The sequence below is a fragment of the Rattus rattus genome, chromosome 9 (assembly GCF_011064425.1).
Source record: "Rattus rattus isolate New Zealand chromosome 9, Rrattus_CSIRO_v1, whole genome shotgun sequence".
Taxonomy (NCBI): domain Eukaryota; kingdom Metazoa; phylum Chordata; class Mammalia; order Rodentia; family Muridae; genus Rattus; species Rattus rattus.
In genome coordinates this window covers 87,498,358-87,511,521 of record NC_046162.1, presented here as the reverse complement: position 1 = coordinate 87,511,521, position 13,164 = coordinate 87,498,358, and the positions used below count along the sequence as shown (strand labels likewise).

Here is a 13,164-nt window from a genome sequence, read left to right as displayed (position 1 = left end):
GTGGTGGTGGTGTTTGTGGGGGGGGGGTTTGTTGTGGTGGGGGTTGTGGTGGGGGGGGTGGTGGTTATGGTGGTGGTGGTGGTGGTGGTTGTTATGGTGGTGGTGGTGGTGGTGGTAGTGGTGGTGGTGGTGGTGGTAGTGGTGGTGATGATGATGATTATGAAAAACGTCACCTAGTAGAGTAAAGCCCAGGAACAGATAGGTTCATTTTCAAATTCTACCAAACATATTTTTAAAAAGCTTACCAAACTATGTCATAAAATAGATGGGAAATTAGAAATTTACTCTAGAAAGTTAGCATTATCCTGATATCAAAACATAAGGACATAATGAAGAAATATAGCCGAAGGCCCATTTCCCCATTGAAGATAGATGTAAGCATTATAAGTAAAGTTTTTGCATATTAAACTCAGTGGCACACACAGGTGAACCCCTCAACACACACACACACACACACACACACACACACACACAGAGTCACACACACACAGTCACAGTCACAGTCACACATACACATACACATACACACAGTGTCACCTTAAACAGCAGGGATGTGTATTAAAGACTGCAATTAATCATGTCAAAGGGGAACATGTGTTTTCAAAATAACTCCCCCAACATCTGAGACCTACCCGCTGTTGAACTTATTAACTGGCTTTTAAAAGCCGTCCCTTTTACTAAACAGGAGAAAGTAGACGGCCACCTGTTAAGGTTAAGGCTAACATACATACAGATACAATGTAACCTTTGGGTTTAATGTACATAGAACGGAGTGGGGGAAGCTGTAGTTCCATGTGATTCTGAAGGTTTTGGCACCAGATGTACATGTGTATGTGGCGGGGTGGGGTGGGGCAATACAGAGACTGCCTACATGACTGCTCCATGTGAAGATGGAGGTTTTATTTGGAGAGAGAACAGCTAGGGGCATCTCGATAATCCAGAGCAGAGAGAGAAAGACTGAACATGGCCAGCAATTTGGACATGGCCAAGGCTGTGTGCAAGGGGGAGGAGAAGAGCAGGGGACAGACCATGAAGAGACAGTAGCTGGGGGCAGGGAAGGCCAGGAGACTGACTGGGCTGCAGGCCGTGAGATGTTTAAAGAAGTGCTGGTGAGTAGGGGGTGAGGGAGCCTGGAGACAGCAGGGGCCTTGCTGTGCTGATAGATGCCACAGGTACTTGTTTCTTGGAGAGCCATGAGTCCCTTTTGAGAGAGATGAAGGAAATGACTCCTTCTGGGAGACAAAAACTGGCTTTGGACTGCCTTTCGGAGTATAGGGAACTAGAATTTTTATGCTCCCCTACACAGGGGCCCAACCTTCTCCAGTCTCCAACAGAGCAAAACAGCAGAGCATTTTGCCCACAGCCAAAGCCAAGAGGTGTTGATTCCATCCAGGTTCCCCCCGAAGGCAGCAAAAGATAAAACTGAATTTGTAGTAGACGAGTGTGGAGAGTCTTTCTCCACTCTACTCTGTTCAGTGTATATCTTGACAAAGGAAGGCGATAACCCTTGAGAAGGGCAGCAAGACCTAAAAGACAGGGCCATTGAATGAGAAAAAGGTAGAAGAAGGTGACAGGCTGCTCCTAAGTGTGGAGGAGGTTTGCTGCAGATATGAGGGAGAAAAATGGGCATCTAAATGGTTCCACAGTGGACGTGACTGGCAGACTAAGCAAGGCCATGTGAGGAGAATGGGGAGAGGAGAGGAGAGCCTGCAGCCAGGAGGCCAAAGGGTGAAAGGGCAAAAGGTATGGCATAGGCAACCTGGATGGGTTATAGAGGAATCAGAGATGCTGGGGAAGGAAAAGCCCAGACAAGCGCCTGCATTGGAGAAGATTATTATAAGGGGCAGAGTGTGCCAGCCAGAAGGACCCTGTAATAGGTAGTGTTGTGAGGTCCGAATTGAACCTCTTCCGGGACCTCTTGAATGAGACTCACAGAGGTTGTGATCGATGCAAAAGCAAGAGGAATTTTATTGTTCCAACATGTTGGAGTTGCCAAGAGGGAGACAGCCCTGAGCAGACTCTAACAGAGTTATATACCTTTGATAAAGGCAGAATTCAAACAGTTGGGGCAGAATTTGAACAATGGTATCTAGGCAAGGTGCTATTGCAGGGGCGAAGTGACATTCAAACTGACTCATGTTCAGTGGACTGTCTGGGACTTTCCAAGGGGGTTGGTTGGGGAGTCACAGGTGGTTTTGTCTGATAGTTGGCTTTTCGTTGTTCCAGGAACTAAGCAGGCTCTACTCCTCCTCAAAGGCAGGGGTCTTAGTGCTAGGAGGCTTATGGTAGAATTTTCCCACTTGCCTTAGATTGACCCCAACTCTGACTCTTTTGTGTAATGGCTCTTCCTGGTTGCCAACTTGACTATATCAGTAATGAACTATGATCCAGAATTGGATCATAGTAGTACACACCTTTCTTTAATCCCAGGAGACTGAGGCAAGGAGATCTCTGAGTTCAAGGTCAGCCTGAGACAAAGCAAGTCCAAGATTCAGATGTGGTGGTACACACCTTTAATCTGGGCCATACTTTCTGCTGGAGGCCTACATAAGGACATTGGAAGAAGGAAGTCACGTACTTGCCAGCCCATCCGTTAGAGCCCACTTCTACAGAAGCCCAGCTGAAACAGCCAGCCTCATGGGACTGAGCAACTACTGGATTCTTAGACTTCCTACGCACAGCTGCCCACTGTTGGGTTAGTTGGACTATAGAATGTAACTCGTCACAATAAATTCCCTCAATATAAAGAGACATTCCATGAAATCTGTGACTCTAGAGAACCCTGACTAATACAGGCAGGAAATGGGGGATGCTGGGAGAACCTGGAAGCCATTGTCAGCTCTAATATATTAATAAGTATCGCAGTTATCTAGTTTGCCCCAGGTTTGGGAACTAACAGCCACTAGCACTATGGGGGTGAAGCAGAGACTGCAGCTTGCTCCAAGGGGTTGGGGAAAATACAAAAAGTGTAACGAAGGCTGGAGCCCATCAGTGTTCTTTCTTACTGCTCCTCTTCTCCATCCTCCCACTCTTCCTCATCTTCATACTCTTCATCTTCAACTCTCAATACTTCACCATCCTCCTCCTCTTCCTCCTCATGCACCTTGGATAGTCATCCTGAGGACTTATGCTTTTCTGATAGGTTACCTCTTCACCACTAGTGAAATGATCCAATTCAAGCCAGAGCAGAATATATTAAAGGCAGGTTTATTGGGAAGCTGCTCTTGGGTGGACAAGTTCACTGGCCCCAAGGAAGAAGGCCAGGGAAGTCTCTGTGGGAAGGAGGGGATAGGAGAAAGAGAGAAAGGGCCAGAGAGAGGGGGAGGAAGGGATGGAGGGAGAAAGGAGGAGGAGGAGGAGGGCAAAAACAGGGGACAGGGTATGCCAAGTAGGGACTGAAGGATGCTGGGAGGACACCGAGGCCAGGTCAGCTTTTTTTTTTTTTCTTTTAAAAAAACCTTTCTTCTTCTTCTTCTTCTTCTTCTTCTTCTTCTTCTTCTTCTTCTTCTTCTTCTTCTTCTTCTTCTTCTTCTTCTTCTTCTTCTTCTTCTTCTTCTTCTTCTTCTTCTTCTTCTTCTTCTTTTTAATTAACTTGAGTATTTCTTATTTACATTTTGAGTGTTATTCCTTTCCGGTTTCGGGCAACAAACATCCCCTAATCCCTCACCCTCCCCTTCTTTATGGGTGTTCAATGTCCAATTTTCTGAGGAACCTCCAGACTGATTTCCAGAATGGTTGTACCAGTCTGCAACCCCACCAACAATGGAGGAGGGTTCCTCTTTCTCCACATCCTCGCCAGCATCGGCTGTCACCTGAGTTTTTGATCTTAGCCATTCTCACTGGTGTGAGGTGAAATCTCAGGGTTGTCTTGATTTGCATTTCCCTTATGATTAAAGATGTTGAACATTTCTTTAGGTGTTTCTCAGCCATTCGGCATTCCTCAGCTGTGAATTCTTTGTTTAGCTCTGAACCCCATTTTTTAATAGGGTTATTTGTCTCCCTGCAGTCTAACTTCTTGAGTTCTTTGTACATTTTGGATATAAGGCCTCTATCTGTTGTAGGATTGGTAAAGATCTTTTCCCAATCTGTTGGTTGCCGTTTTGTCCTAACCACAGTATCCTTTGCCTTACAGAAGCTTTGCAGTTTTATGAGATCCCATTTGTCGATTCTTGATCTTAGAGCATAAGCCATTGGTGTTTTGTTCAGGAAATTTTTTCCAGTGCCCATGTGTTCCAGATGCTTCCCTATTTTTTCTTCTATTAGTTTGAGTGTGTCTGGTTTGATGTGGAGGTCCTTGATCCACTTGGACTTAAGCTTTGTACAGGGTGATAAGCACGGATCGATCTGCATTCTTCTACATGTTGACCTCCAGTTGAACCAGCACCATTTGCTGAAAATGCTATCTTTTTTCCATTGGATGGTTTTGGCTCCTTTGTCAAAAATCAAGTGCCCATAGGTGTGTGGGTTCATTTCTGGGTCTTCAATTCTGTTCCATTGGTCTGTCTGTCTGTCTCTGTACCAATACCATGCAGTTTTTATCACTATTGCTGTGTATTACTGCTTGAGTTCAGGGATAGCGATTCCCCCTAAAGTCCTTTTATTGTTGAGGATAGTTTTAGCTATCCTGGGTTTTTTGTTATTCCCGATGAATTTGCAAATTGTTCTGTCTAACTCTCTGAAGAATTGGATTGGTATTTTGATGGGGATTGCATTGAATCTGTAGATCGCTTTTGGTAAAATGGCCATTTTTATTATATTAATCCTGCCAATCCATGAACATGGGAGATCTTTCCATCTTCTGAGGTCTTCTTCAATTTCTTTCTTCAGAGTCTTGAAGTTCTTATTGTACAGATCTTTTACTTGCTTGGTTAAAGTCACACCGAGGTATTTTATATTATTTGGGACTATTATGAAGGGTGTTGTTTCCCTAATTTCTTTCTCGGCTTGTTTCTCTTTTGTGTAGAGGAAGGCTACTGATTTATTTGAGTTAATTTTATACCCAGCCACTTTGCTGAAGTTGTTTATCAGCTTTAGTAGTTCTCTGGTGGAACTTTTGGGATCACTTAAATATACTATCATATCATCTGCAAATAGTGATATTTTGACTTCTTCTTTTCCAATCTGTATCCCCTTGACCTCCTTTTGTTGTCTGATTGCTCTGGCTAGAACTTCAAGAACTATATTGAATAAGTAGGGAGAGAGTGGGCAGCCTTGTCTATTCCCTGATTTTAGTGGGATTGCTTCAAGTTTCTCTCCATTTAGTTTAATGTTAGCAACTGGTTTGCTGTATATGGCTTTTACTATGTTTAGGTATGGGCCTTGAATTACTATTCTTTCCAGGACTTTTCTCCATCTTTTTTTTTTCTTTTTTTTTCTCGGAGCTGGGGACCGAACCTAGGGCCTTGGCGCTTGCTAGGCAAGCGCTCTACAACTGAGCCATCCCCAACTCCCTCTTTCCAGGACTTTTATCATGAAGGGGTGTTGGATTTTGCAAATGCTTTCTCAGCATCTAATGAAATGATCATGTGGTTTTGTTCTTTCAGTTTGTTTATATAGTGGATTATGTTGATGGTTTTCCATATATTGAACGATTGCTGCATACCTGGGATGAAACCTACTTGATCATGGTGGATGATTGTTTTGATGTGCTCTTGGATTCGGTTTGCCAGAATTTTATTGAGTATTTTTGCTCGATATTCATAAGGGAAATTGGTCTGAAGTTCTCTTTCTTTGTTGGGTCTTTGTGTGGTTTAGGTATAAGAGTAATTGTGGCTTCATAGAAGGAATTCGGTAGTGCTCCATCTGCTTCAATTTTGTGGAATAGTTTGGATAATATTGGTACGAGATCTTCTATGAAGGTCTGGTAGAATTCTGCACTAAACCCATCTGGACCTGGGCTCTTTTTGGTTGGGAGACCTTTAATGACTGCTTCTATTTCCTTAGGAGTTATGGGGTTGTTTAAATGGTTTATCTGTTCCTGATTTAACTTCGGTACCTGGTATCTGTCTAGGAAATTGTCCATTTCCTGCAGATTTTCAAGTTTTGTTGAATATAGGCTTTTATAGTAAGATCTGATGATTTTTTGAATTTCCTCTGAATCTGTAGTTATGTCTCCTTTTCATTTCTGATTTTGTTAATTTGGACACACTCTCTGTGTCCTCTCTCATTAGTCTGGCTAAGGGTTTATCTATCTTGTTGATTTTCTTAAAGAACCAACTTTTGGTTCTGTTGATTCTTTCTATGGTCCTTTTTGTTTCTACTTGGTTGATTTCAGCTCTGAGTTTGATTATTTCCTGCCTTCTACTCCTCCTGGGTGTATTTGCTTCTTTTTGTTCTAGAGCTTTTAGGTGTGCTGTCAAGCTGGTGACATATGCTCTTTCCTGTTTCTTTCTGCAGGCACTCAGCGCTATGAGTTTTCCTCTTTGCACAGCTTTCATTATGTCCCAGAAGTTTGGGTATTTTGTACCTTCATTTTCATTAAATTCTAAAAAGTCTTTAATTTCTTTCTTTATTTCTTCCTTGACCAGGTTAGCATTGAGTGGAGCATTGTTCAATTCCCACGTATATGTGGGCATTCTTCCTTATTGTTATTGAAGACCAGCTTTAGGCCGTGGTGGTCTGATAACACGCATGGGATTATTTCTCTTTTTTTTTTTTTTTTTTTTTTTTTTGGGCTGGGATTATTTCTATCTTTCTGTACCTGTTGAGGCCCGTTTTTTGACCAATTATATGGTCAATTTTGGAGAAAGTACCATGAGGAGCTGAGAAGAAGGTATATCCTTTTGCTTTTAGGATAGAATGTTCTATAAATATCTATTAAGTCCATTTGGCTCATGACTTCTCTTAGTCTGTCTATGTCTCTGTTTAATTTCTGTTTCCATGATCTGTCCATTGATGAGAGTGGGGTGTTGAAATCTCCTACTATTATTGTGTGAGGTGCAATGTGTGTTCTGAGCTTTAGTAAGGTTTCTTTTACGTATGTAGGTGCCCTTGTATTTGGGGCATAGATATTTAGGATTGAGAGTTCATCTTGGTGGATTTTTCCTTTGATGAATATGAAGTGTCCTTCCTTATCTTTTTTGATGAATTTTAGTTGAAAATTGATTTTATTTGATATTTGAATGGCTACTCCAGCTTGCTTCTTCAGACCATTTGCTTGGAAAGTTGTTTTCCAGCCTTTCACTCTGAGGTAGTGTCTGTCTTTGTCTCTGAGGTGTGTTTCTTGTAGGCAGCAGAATGCAGGGTCCTCGTTGCGTATCCAGTTTGTTAATCTATGTCTTTTTATTGGGGAGTTGAGTCCATTGATGTTGAGAGATATTAAGGAATAGTGATTATTGCTTCCTGTTATATTCATATTTGGATATGAGGTTATGTTTGTGTGCTTCTCTTCTCTTTGTTTTGTTGCCAAGACGATTAGTTTCTTGCTTGTTCTAGGGTATAGCTTGCCTCCTTATGTTGGGCTTTACCATTTATTATCCTTTGTAGTGCTGGATTTGTAGAAAGATATTGTGTAAATTTGGTTTTGTCATGGAATATCTTGGTTTGTCCATCTGTGTTAATTGAGAGTTTTGCTGGATACAGTAACCTGGGCTGGCATTTGTGTTCTCTTAGGATCTGTATGACATCTGTCCAGGATCTTCTGGCTTTCATAGTTTCTGACGAGAAGTCTGGTGTGATTCTGATAGGTCTGCCTTTATATGTTACTTGACCTTTTTCCCTTACTGCTTTTAATATTCTTTCTTTATTTTGTGCGTTTGGTGTTTTGACTATTATGTGACGGGAGGAGTTTCTTTTCTGGTCCAATCTATTTGGAGTTCTGTAGGCTTCTTGTATGCTTATGGGTATCTCTTTCTTTAGGTTAGGGAAGTTTTCTTCTATGATTTTGTTGAAGATATTTACTGGTCCTTTGAGCTGGGAGTCTTCACTCTCTTCTATACCTATTATCCTTTGGTTTGATCTTCTCATTGAGTCCTGGATTTCCTGTATGTTTTGGACCAGTAGCTTTTTCTGCTTTACATTATCTTTGACAGTTGAGTCAATGATTTCTATGGAATCTTCTGCTCCTGAGATTCTCTCTTCCATCTCTTGTATTCTGTTGGTGAAACTTGTATCTACAGCTCCTTGTCTCTTCTTTTGGTTTTCTATATCCAGGGTTGTTTCCATGTGTTCTTTCTTGATTGCTTCTATTTCCATTTTTAATTCCTTCAACTGTTTGATTGTGTTTTCCTGGAATTCTTTCAGGGATTTTTGTGACTCCTCTCTATGGGCTTCTACTTGTTTATTTATGTTTTCCTGGAATTCTTTCAGGGATTTTTTCGATTCCTCTCTGTAGGCTTCTACTTGTTTATTAATGTTTTCCTGTGTTTCTCTAAGGGAGTTCTTCACGTCTTTCTTGAAGTCCTCCAGCATCATGATCAAATATGATTTTGAATCTAGATCTTGCTTTTCTGGTGTGTTTGGGTATTCTGTGTTTGCTTTGGTGGGAGAATTGGGCTCTGATGATGCCATGTAGTCTTGGTTTCTGTTGCTTGGGTTCCTGTGCTTGCCTCTCGCCATCAGATTATCTCTAGTGTTACTTTGTTCTGCTATTTCTGACAGTGGCTAGATTGTCCTATAAGCCTGTGTGTCAGGAGTGCTGTAGACTTGTTTTCCTGTTTTCTTTCAGCCAGTTATGGGGTCAGAGTGTTCTGGTTTCGGGCGTGTAGTTTTTCCTATCTACAGGTCTTCTGCTGTTCCTGTGGGCCTGTGTCTTGAGTTCACCAGGCAGGTCACTTGCAGCAGAAAAGTTGGTCTTACCTGTGGTCCTGAGGCTCAAGTTTGCTCTTGGGGTGCTGCCTACGAGCTCTCCTCGGCAGTTGCAACCAGGAAGATCTGTGTGCACCAGGGTTCCAGATGGCGTTTGGTGTTTTCCTCTGGAGTCAGAGATGTGTGCAGAGTGTAGTCTCTTCTGGTTTCCCAGGCGTGTCTGCCTCTCTGAAGTTTTAGCTCTCTCTCCCACGGGATTTGGGTGGAGAGAACTGTTTATCCAGTCCCTTTAGGTCCTGGTGGTGTCTGGAGCACAGGAGACCTGCGGTTTAAGTGCCCCTATCTTCTGTTTCCCAGAGGCTGTATACAGTTTCCTCTTGGGCCAGGGATGTGAGCAGGGGTGGGCAGTGTTGGTGGTCTCTTCTGCTCTGCAGTCTCAGGAGTGCCCACCTGTCCAGGCGGTGAGGTCTCTCTCCCACGGGGTTTGGGAGCAGAGAGCTGCTGCGGGCAGGGATCTGCAGGTTTGGGACTCCCGCTAAATACCCGCCAGGTCAGCTTTGATGTGTAAAAATGTACCTAAGTCTCTTGACCCAGGGTCCTAGCCCAAACATTTTCCTCACAAGTTTTCCAGATTTCCTTTGAATTTCTGGGGACTCTAAAGGTGGATCCTTGGAGATTCAGATTCAATTCTTCAGAAAGAACTTTAATTTTGAAGCAGTGTAACCTGGCTGTCACCTCATCTCTGGTTAAATAATATGTCCCTTCTCCCCATCTCCAGCTGCCTCTCCATGCAGTGCAGACACTCCTGGCTGGCTAACAAATGTGGTTACCCTACTGGGGCTTGGAGATGACCTTTGATCTCTTTTGAAACAATGGTTGGCAGAGTTTGATTTGTTTCCACTCTTTCTTCAATGCGTTGAGGGTCTGAAAAGCCAAAACAACCCAAGCTGTCACGAGAGTTCAACAAAGCAAGCTCTTTGTTTGAATTAAGCAGCAAAAGCTGACCAGTCGAACTATTCAATAAGGAAGGGGAGGTTGATAAGCTGGAATGTTCCAGAAAGCTGATTCTGATTTGGATTACCTTCAGTGTAGGCTGGAATACGAAGTCAAGACTAATCACACACATTCAGCAGGAGAGAAAGTAGTTTTAAAGGAATTATCAGCAATAAAGTCTCGATATCAAGCTTTATGTGCACGCTTTAAGACAGTTTCTCCTGAGCAAAAAGAGACCAAGAGCTGCATTTGTGCTATTTTGAAAAAGACAATGACCATGGTACAAGAACTACAAAGGCAAACAAACCTAGAGCTAACTCTGCTGACAGAAGAGGAGAAAGCTGTGACAGAGCGACTGAAGTCTCACATGCCAGACTTAGAAAACGGAATTTTACAAAGGAACTTTGATGGCGAAAAGATCAGTTCCAAAGAGATCCGCGAGGTGTCTAGAGGTTGGGGGCTGATGAGGAAGACTGAGATTTTCCTTGGCCGACAGGATCATGATGCATTTCATGCAAGAGGAAATTGTAGGAAGGGAAGACATCATAAGACTGAAAACCAAAAGGGTGGGATGGGAATAAAGAGATGTAAAAACTGATAGCCAGAGTTAATTTTGTCATTGCAAGCAATGAAATCCCTTAGTGCTATTTTTATTTTCTGTTTTCTTTTTGTATAGTTGTTGCAATTTTAGATGATTTAGGCTTTTGTAAAAGAATATTTATGTACATTTCATTCAGTATGTGAATGTGCAAAATACTTGTATAATATTCAGGTGTTGTTTGTTTGCTCTGTTGAGACAAGGTCTCACCATGTAGCTCTGGCTGGCCCTGGAACCCTCTATGTAGACCAGACTAGCACTGAATCTTAGAGATGCCAGCCTTTGCCATCACACCGGGTTCTGTCTGTCTGTCTGTATGTCTGTCTGTCTGTCTGACACAAGGTCTTATATATCTCAGGCTGGCCTCAGATTTCGTGTCAATAAGGATAGTATTTCACTCTGATACCTCCCGAGTGCTGGGATTCCCAATGTTCGTAAGCATGTCTGGTTTATGCAGTACTAGGGCTCTAACTAGAGCTTCACTCATGGTAGGCTAGCACAGCACAGCTGAGCCACATCCCAACCCTGTATTTTTCTAAATGTATGTTACAGTAATAACACACTTACTTGTGTGTATATGATGTCCAGTATTTCCCCAAATCTAACAAATTAATTAATAGGCTGTTTTGTGAAAAAAAATTTTTCCTTCTTCCCATTGCTTGCTAGTAATAAACATCATGAGTTTGTCTTCAAATGCCGTTTAGGACTTTCTGTCTGGTACTGCAATAATATGCTATCTTTCAGACTAATTTTGTAGTTGTTCATTCTATATGAACAGTAAATTGAAACCACTGAGTTATCTGCTACTAAAAACAAAAACAAAAACAAAAACAAAAACAAAAACAAAAAACCTGACCAATGCGGAGCTGACTGTGTCCCTGGAGGAAAATTGCATCACATATTTAAAGAATGAGATCACAGAGCGAGGTGGCGCTTGGTGGCCTGTAGCAGTGTCCAATCATACTTTGACACAGGGGTTGGGCAATGGAGTTGCCACTGTGTTAGGACCTATGATGGGGTTTAAAACACACCAAACCAACGTGGTTTAATGAGAGAAGAAAAGTAGAGGAGAGGAAAGGCCGGCCATGAGCATGCGGAGGGAAGGGGGCGAGGGGTAGAGAGAAGGGACAAGGAAGAGGGGAAGAGCAGGGAAGAGAACCAAGAGCAAGAGAGAATGAGGAGGGGGCAAGCAGCCCCTTTTATAGTCAGGCACAGCTGGCTGTTGCCAGGTAACTGTGGGGCAGAGCATACCTGGCTGCAGCCAGGAAGCTGTGGAGGTCAGACAGAACACCAACCCATTGTGCTTTTGCTCTGACTCAGGCAGGGCAGGACTGATGGGAAAGCATTGGTGATTAGTTAGTTGGTGGCTTATCTAGGCCACCTGACTTCACGGTCTTTGACTCAGAGCCCTGGTAGTCAGGCCTTACCCTGGATTATTTGGCCTGTAATTTAAGATGAGAAGCCAACAAAAAAACTGGTTCCTGGGAACATGGACTAGGCTGGACCCTGCCAGCAGATGGAGAACTTGTGCCTGAGGTGGCTGGACTCAGACAACTGTCTCCTTAGAAATACTGTCCTGGCTGGCTTCTTTCTTAAGCCTGGGCACTGCACTTTGTGCTTGATTGAGAGGTTCCAGAGTTTGCTGGAGTTCTAATCCCTGACCTTTGGAGCTGAATTCCTTCTCACTGACTTTGGAACTGAGCCTGAGCTCTGAGGAAGGACTGGGAGGAGAAGCTAGAAGGGAAGAGAGGGGAGAGGGGAAGGAAAGAGAAAAAAACTGGAAAGCCTGCCAGGCACACAGAACGTGGGCACAGGACTTTCTCTGCCCCACAGCTGCCTCTAGTCAGATGCTGCTTCTCCCTGGTTCCCCCACTTTTCCTACCCCTCTCCTTTACCTCCTCATGTCCCTCAAAGCCCTGGTTGTTGGCTTGCCCTGTCCTCTGGCTAGTCTTGTGACATTCCTTAGGAAGGAGAAGGTACAGTCCCAAGCACAAGGCTGTGACTTGGTGTGGGGGAGTAGAGTGGCCCATTGGACTGGGCTGACTAAGTTACACTCCTAGCAAGTTCCCCTTCCACCTCCTGACACACAAGCACGGGGGTGGGGGTGGGGGATTTTTCTTTTTGCTCAGTTTCTGGGTGCTGATGCAAATATTCTCTAAGTTTTGCATATTTTTCCCCTATCTTCCTCAACACCTCTGGAAACCTCTTACACTTTATTTCTTAGATTAGAGATTAAAAACGAGAATCTAAAGGTCTCTGAGTCAGTTTCCTCAGAGCTGGCTTGGTGGTGACAGGCAATGAAACAGCCCACATGGAAGAACCCTGGCTCTAGACCCTTAGGGTGGAGGGGCAGTGGCTGCGTTTCTAGCAGGCAGTGGAGTCTGGAGTAGGAATTGGGTGATGCTCCCCATACAAAGAGATTCACAGCAGAGAAACCCCAGTGAACTGAACGTTTCAGGCTTTTGTACTTCCAAACCTGTGATTTGGGAGTGTGGGGGCACAGGGCAGCTGGGTAAGAGAAACAGTGGGTGGAGCTTGAACAAAGCCAGGTGGGAAAATGTAACAAAGAAACTGAATACTATGTTCAGTGAATATGTACTCAGAAACAGAATCAGTTTCTTAAGGCTGGTTTTTGATGTACCAGTTAGGAAGAGGTGTACTTGCTTTAAGGGTAGCTCTGGGAATCCCACGGGGAGAATTCCCAGAAGGCTCTAGGAATCTGCTGGCAGGGAGGTTCCTCCTTCCCTGCCCGGAGTGCTATGTCCTGTCCTAAACCCTGGATTGGAGGGACTCTAGAAGCATTAACGAAGGAGGCGGGGATCTGCTCT

The 13,164-nt window shown here is 43.5% G+C and overlaps 1 pseudogene; it reads left to right on the top strand.

Moving 5' to 3' along the window:
* Positions 1-1,686: 1,686 nt before the first annotated feature.
* Positions 1,687-10,871, top strand: LOC116910385 (annotated as a pseudogene).
* Positions 10,872-13,164: the final 2,293 nt, after the last annotated feature.